Genomic DNA, 8,575 nt, shown 5'->3' with positions numbered 1-8,575 from the left:
GCAAAGATGGCCCGGGCGCTGGGGATGGCTCCTTGGCCTCTGCCCCAGGCGCTAGAGTGGCTCTGGTCGCGGCAGAGCGACGCCCCAGAGGGGTAGAGCATCGCCCCCTGGTGGGCAGAGCGTCTCCCCTGGTGGGTGTGCCGGGTGGATCCCGGTCGGGCGCATGCGGGAGTCTGTCTGACTGTTTCTCCCGGTTTCCAGCTTCAGAAAAATACAAAAAAAAAAAAAAAAAAGTTGGGGAAGAAAAGTGCTGATGGAAAGGCCAAAACGTATTTTCAGCTAACACTTGTGGTCTGTTGAGAATACAGCTCTAGAAAATACACCACGAGGGAATTTGCCTACCATGGCTACAGGTGCCCTGCTGGGGCTGGGCTTCCAGGAGCATAAAGTCCAGGCATGGCTCTGCCTTTTGACAGTGGAATGTCTTTACAGAAAGCACCTACTTTCTCTGGATGGCTATTTCCTCCTCTGTAAAATACAGGGTTGATATAGCTCCCTTCCTGCTCTAAAATTCAGTACCACGATTTCATCTTTTAATATATCAGAGCTCCCACCAGCGCTGCGGTGGTCCTTGTGGCCAAGCTCTCAGTTCTGTATATCTGTACCCCGGGGAGGTCTCTGACTAATGTGGTGCTGCCTGGTTTGGCAGTTTGGTCAGCTTGGCCTGATTCAATTCTCCTCAGGCAAGAGGATTAGTGTCTCTGACACGCAGAGCTCCAGGAAGGGAGCATACCCCCGTCTAATAGTACAGTGATGGCCTTCGAGATAAATCCATGCTCTCGCTGGCCTATATAATTCCAGCAGCGTGACTGGAGGCTGGATTGAGTATTGGCCACAGAGACTGTTTCCTTGGAGAGCCTCCAAATGTTAATTCTGGAGATGAGGTCGCATCCAGAAGGTGACGAGCCAGATGGGCAGCACAGTCCCTGGTGAGACCCTCGTCTCTGCACACCCAGCCCCGTCTCAGTTTTAGAACACATGTGGAGATTTAGCAACCTCCATACGTATACATGCCAACCACATGTAAAAAACAGTTATTCTAGTTGACATTTTGCCAGTGGAAATTAATATGCTGTCGTGTGTTGCGAATGCTCTCTACTTAATAATAACCAGACTTAAGAGAATGAGAACAAGATGCAGGACTACTGCGAACTGAAGGGCAATAGTCTATACGTCATACATTTTCCTATAGTATAAATTTTTAAATTCCGAAGGCAGTTGATTTTATATATAATTTGACTGGGGACCTTTCTGTCCGGTATTTGTTCTTAAGAATCAGTGATGTGTCAGGAGGACTTGTTTGCTTCAGAAAGAACAGCAGCAGGATTTAGGAATTTCTCTGCCAAATTACCCTAGTGCCTAGCCCATTACTAATGCTCAACAAACATTCATTGAATGAAGGTATAAAAGGGTATATTCACCTGTGAGGATGGTATTTATAAAGGTGAACTCAGGCAGCAAATTATATTTTTAAAACATTTTGCAATTTGGGCTCTCTAAAGAATTCCAGGCCCTGGCCAGTTGGCTCAGTGGTAGAGCATCGGCCTGATGTGCAGTAGTCCTGGGTTCGATTCCCAGCCAGGGCATACAGGAGAAGCGTCCATCTGCTTCTCCACCCCTCCCCCTTTCCTTCCTCTCTGTCTCCCTCTTCCCCTCCTGCAGCCAAGGCTCCATTGGAGCAAAGTTGTCCCGGGCGCTGAGGATGGCTCTGTGGCCTCTGCCTCAGGTGCTAGAATGGCTCTGGTTGCAACAGAGCGACGCCCCAGATGGGCAGAGCATCGCCCCCTGGTGGGCATGCCAGGTGGATCCTGGTCGGGCGCATGTGGGAGTCTGACTGACTGCCTCCCTGTTTCCAACTTCAGAAAAATACAAAAACAAAAAAAACAAAAAAACAAAACAAAACAAAAAAAACCCAAACAAAAAATGAATTCCAAACCAGATATAGATTTAATAAGAATTGATTAAAACTAGTGATAAACTTCAGGCCTATATGAACAAACAAGAGAGAGCCGAAGTAAACCACTTAACTTCACACCTTAAGGAACTAGAAAAAGAAGAACAAAGACAACCCAAAACCAGCCAAAGAAAGGAGATAATAAAAATCAGAGCAGAAATAAATGAAATAGAGAACAGAAAAACTATAGAAAAAATCAATAAAACAAGGAGCTGGTTCTTTGAAAAGATCAACAAAATTGACAAACCCTTGGCAAGACTCACCAAGGAAAAAAGGCGCAGGACTCAAATAAATAAAATCCAAAATGAAAGAGGAGAGATCACCACAGACATCATAGATATACAAAGAATTATTGTAGAATACTATGAAAAATTATATGCCACCAAATACAACAATCTAGAAGAAATGGATAAATTCCTAGAACAATACAACCTTCCTAGACTGAGTCATGAAGAAGCAGAAAGCCTAAACAGACCAATCAGCAGGGAGGAAATAGAAAAAACTATTAAAAACCTCCCCAAAAATAAAAGTCCAGGCCCAGACGGTTATACTAGTGAATTCTATCAAACATTCAAAGAAGACTTGGTTCCTATTCTACTCAAAGTCTTCCAAAAAATTGAAGAAGAAGCAATACTTCCAAACACATTTTATGAGGCCAACATAACCCTCATACCAAAACCTGGCAAGGATGGCACAAAGAAAGAAAACTACAGACCAATATCTCTAATGAATACAGATGCTAAAATTCTAAACAAAATACTGGCAAACCGAATACAACAACATATTAAAAAAATAATACATCATGATCAAGTGGGATTCATCCCAGAATCTCAAGGATGGTTCAACATACGCAAAACGGTTAACGTAATACACCATATCAACAAAACAAAGAACAAAAACCACATGATCTTATCAATAGATGCAGAAAAGGCTTTTGATAAAATACAACACAATTTTATGTTTAAGACTCTCAACAAAATGGGTATAGAAGGAAAATATCTCAACATGATAAAGGCCATATATGATAAACCATCAGCCAACATCATTTTAAACGGCATAAAACTGAGGACTTTCTACCTTAAATCAGGAACAAGACAGGGTTGTCCACTCTCTCCACTCTTATTTAACGTGGTGCTAGAAGTTCTGGCCAGAGCAATCAGACAAGACAAAGAAATAAAAGGCATCCATATCGGAAAAGAAGAAGTAAAGGTATCACTTTTTGCTGATGATATGATCCTATACATGGAAAACCCGAAGGACTCCACAAAAAGATTATTAGAAACAATAAACCAATACAGTAAGGTCGCAGGATACAAAATTAACATACAGAAGTCCATAGCCTTTCTCTATGCCAACAATGAAATATTAGAAAACGAACTCAAAAAAATAATCCCCTTCACGATTGCAACAAAAAAAATAAAATACCTAGGAATAAACATAACAAAGAATGTAAAGGACCTATATAATGAAAATTACAAAGCATTGTTAAGGGAAATCGAAAAAGATACAATGAGATGGAAAAATATTCCTTGTTCTTGGATAGGAAGAATAAATATAATCAAAATGGCCATATTACCCAAAGCAATATACAAATTTAATGCAATTCCCATCAAAATCCCTATGAGATTTTTTAAAGAAATGGAACAAAAAATCATCAGATTTATATGGAACTATAAAAACCCCCGAATAGCCAAAACAATCCTAAGGAAAAAGAATGAAGCTGGGGGCATTACAATACCTGACTTTAAACTATATTATAGGGCCACGATAATCAAAACAGCATGGTATTGGCAGAAAAATAGACACTCAGACCAATGGAACAGAATAGAAAGCCCAGAAATAAAACCACATATATATGGTCAAATAATCTTTGATAAAGGGGCCAACAACACACAATGGAGAAAAGAAAGCCTCTTCAACAAATGGTGTTGGGAAAACTGGAAAGCCACATGCAAAAGAATGAAACTCGACTACAGCCTGTCCCCGTGTACTAAAATTAATTCAAAATGGATCAAAGACCTAAATATAAGACCTGAAACAATAAAGTACATAGAAGAAGACATAGGTACTAAACTCATGGACCTGGGTTTTAAAGAACATTTTATGAACTTGACTCCAATGGCAAGAGAAGTGAAGGCAAAGATAAATGAATGGGACTACATCAGAATAAAAAGTTTTTGCTCAGCAAGAGAAACTGATATAAAAATAAACAGACAGCCAACTAAATGGGAAATGATATTTTCAAACAACAGCTCAGATAAGGGCCTAATATCCAAAATTTACAAAGAACTCATAAAACTCAACAACAAACAAACAAACAATCCAATAAAAAAATGGGAAGAGGACATGAACAGACACTTCTCCCAGGAAGAAATACAAATGGCCAACAGATATATGAAAAGATGCTCAGCTTCATTAGTTATTAGGGAAATGCAAATCAAAACTGCAATGAGATACCACCTCACCCCTGTTAGATTAGCTATTATCAACAAGACGGGTAATAGCAAATGTTGGAGAGGCTGTGGAGAAAAAGGAACTCTCATCCACTGTTGGTGGGACTGTAAAGTAGTACAACCATTATGGAGGAAAGTATGGTGGTTCCTCAAAAAACTGCAAATAGAACTACCTTATGACCCAGCAATCCCTCTACTGGGTCTATACCCCAAAACCTCAGAAACATTGATACGTGAAGACACATGTAGCCCCATGTTCATTGCAGCACTGTTCACAGTGGCCAAGACATGGAAACAACCAAAAAGCCCTTCAATAGAAGACTGGATAAAGAAGATGTGGCACATATACACTATGGAATACTACTCAGCCATAAGAAATGATGACATCAGATCATTTACAGCAAAATGGTGGGATCTTGATAACATTATAAGGAGTGAAATAAGTAAATCAGAAAAAAACAAGAACTACATGATTCCATACATTGGTGGAACATAAAAATGAGACTAAGAGACATGGACAAGAGTGTGGTGGTTACCAGGGGTGGGGGGAGGGAGGACAGAGGGAGAGTTAGGGGGAGGGGGAGGGGCACAGAGAACTAGATAGAGGGTGGCGAAGGACAATCTGACTTTGGGCGAGGGGTATGCAACATAATTTAATGACAAAATAACCTAGACATGTTTTCTTTGAATATATGTACCCTGATTTATTAATGTCATCCCATTACCATTAATAAAAATTTATTAAAAAAAAACAACAAACTAGTGATAAATGTTTCTTGCATAAAACAGAGAGCTCGACCTGAGAGATCTTTCTTGCTAGCTAGAATTCTGCTTCCCTTTCCGATTTTTCAGCTGTAGGCAAGACAGTTTTGGGGATTATGTTCACCTCCACACCACACCCCTCCAAACCATCAGGTAAGGGCACCATGAACTAGAATGATGCATCCTGATATGAGCACTGAATTTTCGCTACTGCTACTCAATCCTGCCACAGGGATGACAGCGTGCTCTAAAGCTTGGGTAATGAATAGCCTCAGATTAATTTTCACATTTATTTAGGACAATCTTCTCACTGTCACTGTGCCAACAGCATCAGCACAACTAGAGGTTGCATGAAAATCACAAGCTTTGGAGAAAAAAAAAAGAGCCTGAGTTTAAATGTCTGCTCTGTCACTCATCAGTTGCATGACTTTGGGAAGGCTACTGAACATATCTGAGTCTCCTTTTCCTCACAGTGTTCTTGCTTCAGCTAAACAGGATCACATCCATACAGCTCCTGGCACATAGTCAGCCTGCAGGTTTAATTGCCTTTTAGTTAATTTCCTGTGGGCTTCCATTACCTCAGCTTTCTTGTTTTCGGCTTGCCCTTCCCCGTTTCCCATTCTCTCCTGCCTAACCTGAGGCCAACAAATACTCACTAGCTGGCCCTGCAGTTGGACTCTTCCTGTGAAGGCTGTTACTTGGTCAGCACCTCCTTGTCCATCTCATTGGGAAGGGGAGAGTGTGGGATATTTGGAGGTGCCCTAGGGTGCCTCTGGCAGAAAGAGTCTGACTGCTCCATGATGGCTTCAATAGAAATGTATAATTTTTAAGTTCACATTCATGATTTCAATTGACATTTCTGATCAGTTTATATGGCCCATCTTAAGATTTTTTCCTGGGGGCAGGTTTGAATTGCATTACCTCAGTTTCTCTGAGTGAAGACAGTAGAGATTTCTGCAAATGACATTCAGTAACATGGTCACCTGTAAACCACTGAGTGGCTGTGACCTATTATTAGTAGCATTAGGTATTATGGTCTATTTTTGACACAGCATCCAGAATGACTCTTTAAAAGATAAAGGACAATACATAATGCTCTCCTGTTCAGTGCTGGCCAGTGGGTTCCCATGTTAACTGAGAATAAAAGTCATCACATAGATGAGTCTACGGGACTTGGCTTTGCCAACTCTGCCTCCTCATCTCATTGTCTCTCCCTTTTTGACTGTGTCAACCCATGGGCCTCTTTGCTGTGTCCCACCTAGCAGAAGTCATTGTCCCACATCAGAACTTTTCCACATGTTGTTCCCCATGCCTAGATGCTCATTTTTCCATATAGCTACTTTATTCCAGTCTCTATTCAAATGTCATCTGTTCAGGAAGGTTTTCTCTGATTGCTTTGTCTGTATTAGTGCCAGTGACCAGCACATTCTGTCCCTTGACCAGATTGTTTTTCCCTGTACACACAAACACATTTATTTGTTTAAACTCTACCTCTTCCTCTAGAACAGTGGTAGTCAACCTGGTCCCTACCACCCACTAGTGGGCGTTCCAGCTTTCATGGTGGGCGGTAGCAGAGCAACCAAATGGCACCAAGATTACATACTAATCGACTAACTGTTGACCAGTCAAGATCAGGACAGTGGTCAGACTCTGTTACAGGGCATTTGTATTGGGACCGCACCTGACCTCTTTTGCGACCACCTGGCCCGCATCCGTGAGTGGCCAGGTACCTGACCCCAGATCCACACCTGCTGCCGGATCCGGTGGGCAGTTTATGACTGCTATTGTTGCCCAAAAACTAGCAGTTTGTTGTTTTATTACTCCATAGACAAAGAACTCCATGGTTCGACGCTTCTTTCTATGACAGAAACTGCCGGACAATGGAGACACCAATTAACTCCTATTTTCGTCTGGATTCCCGGATTTTAGGGTAATAGGGTGACATTCTAGAAACTCCCCTTGGACTGCCAAAACTAGCCGATGTCTCGCTACTTCGCCCTAATCGCAAAGAAGTGATGCCATTGGCCAACACCCGCCACATAAAATTTTATAGAACGCATAACCACGGATACTCATTAACTTAGTCTCGTCTCAACAAACTCTTGCTCAACCACGACACTTGTAACGTTGCAACCACGCAACAGACTTCAAGTGCCTAAGTTTTGTTCTACGTAAGTGAAGCTAAATCGTTACGTAATCGAAACTACAGTCAGTATGTAATTAGATTTCTGAGAGCAAGCATGTGCTTACAGCTTCAAACAAAATATTGTGAAATATCGTGAGCCTGTGTCTCCAAACAAACAAACAAACAAACAAACAAAAAAATGCATGCGGCTATTCGCCAGAATATCTGAAGATGGGTTTCATAGAATCTGTTGCAAATAAACAACATCCAATGTGTTTATTGTGCCATAAAACATTATCCAATGAGGCAATGAAGCCAAGTCGATTGCGAGAACATCTTTCTATAAAGCATCCAAATGACAAAGACAAGCCCATTGAACATTTTCAGGAAATATATGAAAAATTTCAAAATCATTCAACTATGGTTGCATCATTTAAGAAACAACATACAATGAACGAAGATGAATTAATTGCCACTTATCGCATTTCACAATAATTGCAAAAAGTGGTAAAAGCTATAATATTGGAGAAACTGTAATAATACCCTCTATAAAAGAATTTATCTCAACAGTAGTGCATCAGGATATACCTCAAATTTTAAAAGCGTTGCCCCTAAGCCATAGCACAGTAAAGCGACGAATTGATGAAATGGCAGTTAATGTTGAAAACAAACTTATAAGTATTCTCCAAAACTCTTCATTTTCCATGCAATTGGACAAATCTACCATTGCAGATAATGCTTTATTGATGGTATATGTATGCTATTTTGATGAAAACAATATATTATGAGAAGAAATGCTATTCACAATAAATCTCATCACAGATAAAAAAGGATTATCTATATTTAATACTGTTAGAACATACTTTACAAAAAATAATACTCCTTTGAACAATGTTGTTGCATGTGCTACTGATGGAGTACCATCAATGGTAAGTTGCTATCGTGGATTTGTTGCTTATTTGAAGCAGGAAGTGCCAAATGTTTTATGTATTCATTGTGTGGTGCACAGACAACATCTTGTAGGAAAAATCTAAGTACAAGTCTCCATTCATCTTTAACTATAATAATTCGAGCCGTAAACAGATCAAATCCAATGCAAAGAATGATAGAATGTTTTGGCAGCTTTGCCAGGACAATAATGAAGATTTTATTAAGTTACTTTTGCACACAGAAGTTCGGTGGCTGTCAAAGGGTACATCTTTGGCTAGATTTGTAGCATTATATGATAGTATCATAGAGTTTTTTGAAAGTAGTAATGAGACCAATCTGTGTCAACAGTTA

The 8,575-nt window shown here is 40.3% G+C and overlaps 1 non-coding gene across 1 annotated transcript; it reads left to right on the top strand.

The window, feature by feature from the left end:
* Window positions 1–1,510: 1,510 nt before the first annotated feature.
* Window positions 1,511–1,586, top strand: TRNAI-GAU (transfer RNA isoleucine (anticodon GAU)). The gene has a single exon. It is a non-coding gene; the product is annotated as a tRNA-Ile (tRNA).
* The last annotated feature ends 6,989 nt before the right edge of the window (window positions 1,587–8,575 follow it).

The sequence above is a fragment of the Saccopteryx leptura genome, chromosome 3, assembly GCF_036850995.1.
Source record: "Saccopteryx leptura isolate mSacLep1 chromosome 3, mSacLep1_pri_phased_curated, whole genome shotgun sequence".
In the NCBI taxonomy this organism is placed as follows: Eukaryota; Metazoa; Chordata; class Mammalia; order Chiroptera; family Emballonuridae; genus Saccopteryx; species Saccopteryx leptura.
The sequence above is the reverse complement of the archived record's forward strand: the minus strand, read 5'-3'. Positions and strand labels throughout refer to the sequence as shown.